The sequence below is a fragment of the Rhagoletis zephyria genome, unplaced genomic scaffold, assembly GCF_001687245.7.
Source record: "Rhagoletis zephyria isolate East Lansing unplaced genomic scaffold, Rhagoletis_zephyria_1.1 Rzeph_scaffold_00784, whole genome shotgun sequence".
Lineage (NCBI taxonomy): Eukaryota > Metazoa > Arthropoda > Insecta > Diptera > Tephritidae > Rhagoletis > Rhagoletis zephyria.
Window position 1 is genome coordinate 175,506 of NW_016157868.1, and position 2,438 is coordinate 177,943.

Sequence of the window (2,438 nt, forward strand, 5' to 3'; positions counted from 1 at the left end):
TCAAAGCATACTGAGCATCTTTCTCTTTGACACCATGTCTGAAATCCCACGTGATCTGTCAAATACTAATGCATGAAAATCCTAACCTCAAAAAAATCACCCGTTACAAAAGCTTTTATTTAAATATTTACCATAACTTAAATTGCTATGAACGAAGGAATATAAGGGAGAGGAATATTCCTCAATCAAATCCAAATTCGTTCCTTCAAAACAATTTAATTCTAAATATAAATTTTGGGGCAAGAAGAATATGGCAAAATTGATCACCTTGCCAAATCCTTCTTTTCCCAAGGAGGGTGATGTAATGCGATCAAGCATACATGTTGCAACCCTACAAATCACCTTATATGAATTCGCCCAAGGTAATAGATTACAAATATAAATTTGCGATATTGATGCAACCCTATTGTATCGGCGAAAGCAGCTAACTTTAAGTCTTTTAGTGAAAATAAAATTAGCGGTATTATTCCGCGTACCCTCAAATCGAACAGTCAAGTCTTGTTTTAATTTTATATTTGGGTAATTGCTGGCTACCAGCGTTGGCCGGCAACAGAGCCGGTGGAGCACCAGGGCTCCGCGTGAAGTTAAGCGCCAGCAATTGCAGCAGCACTGCCTAATACGGCAGCACCGAGGGAGCGCTAGGGCTCCATGCAAGAGCGAGCGTTGGCCGGCAACAGAGCTGTGGAGCACAAGGGCTCCACATCTTTACCGAGTGAGTGCAGGGGAACAAACAAATTAATTACAACCTCGACACCACTGACTCAGCTAGTTGCCTATGCACCGTGCTAAGTACGCCTTGTAAATTATCGTTTGCTTATTTCCACTATTTTCATTTTTGTTATGCCAACACAATCAAGCGCAGCTATTCCGCTGCAATTCACTTAATCATGTGGTGGTTGGTATTGTTGGTTTGTGGCCTTATATAATATAATGAAAACCTTCGCCAGTTTGTTTCGCACCCCACTTAAGGGTTTTTATTTAATATGTAATCTTTGCACAATCTATAAAGCACAGGGAAAGTTGTGCCCAAGATCGTGTTGCACGCTGAGTTTCCAGTTCCACTGAAAGAGAACAATAAACTCCCTTCTGCACAGTGGTTCTAAACTGACATTTAGTGTTCGTAATTCACTGGAGCCTTCATTTTTTTCACTTATATTGATAATTTTTTTTATTAAAGCTTATAATATTTGCAAGAGACCAGTTGAGCTTGATTTGTGAAGTATTATATGATTACATTAATTTCTTTAGTGTAAAATGCAGAAAAAGTGGCAATTCTGAAGAAAATGAAGAATACGTTAGTTAATAAATGTTACATTACAAAAGACTAGTTAAACACAATTGCATGGTTCCCCAAAAGAAAAAATTACAAACAAATGTTTGAAATGTTATAAAAAAGGTTCACAAAAATAATTTTTTTTTAGGTTTTTAGTAAAAATTGGTTGAAAAATGAAGACTGCGGTGAATTATGAACATTAAATTCCAATTTTGAACCACTTTGTGCTGACTTCGGTAAATGCATTTTGGCAGCAAAGGATGGCGAAGTTCTTGAAAAGGATTTGGCTTCATTTTTCGGAATCGGAAACTGGTAACTGGTAAATATTTGATTTAAATTACGATATGGGTAAGGTACTTTTATCATACAAGTTGTATATACGTATTCCCAAATAATTTTGAAAAAAAATGTCCTTTATTTTACATTGGTTAATATGGTCACCGTAGCTATACTGAGTCAAGAGCAACGAGGGAGTGATTTACCTATTTGTTTCGCTTCTAAAGCATTTGATAAAGCCGAACAGAAAAGGCCAATTATATAATTGGAACTTTTAGCCATTTATTTTGCAATCAAACAATTTCGACCATACGTTTACGGAACTCATTTCATTATTAAATCGGACCATAGGCCTTTAGTTTATTTATTCAATTTGAAGGATCCAGCATCAAAACTAGCAAGGATACCCTGCAAGAATAGTGACTATCATTTGACAAATCATTTGAGTGGCAAGACTGATAGAGATTTCTGTCACTGGCTACCTACAAGTTTCTATCAAATGCTAAAGGGCAGTGTGAAAAATCTGATGTAAACATTTTTGTACATGTGATCTTCCGTCTTCCTCCAACTTATGGCCTTATTTAATGGTCTATTTTTAACCAACGCAAAATTTGCAAATGTATTAGTAAGATAAATGAAATGTGTTAGTTTCCATCACGCAATTCTTGTAGGGATACGGCTTGAATCAACCCGAATACAATTTCACCATCGGGTACCCCTGCAGTGAAAAGCCAAACCAGTTAGAAATAATACTAATTCATTAAGTAGTATGCGCCTACCAGTTCGACAATTTCGAAGAACTTAGGCGATCAGCGACATCTGCCTTTGAATTGCCAAAGCCAAAAATAAAACGCAATTATAATTGCTTTTCTTACAAATGTCGGCTGTG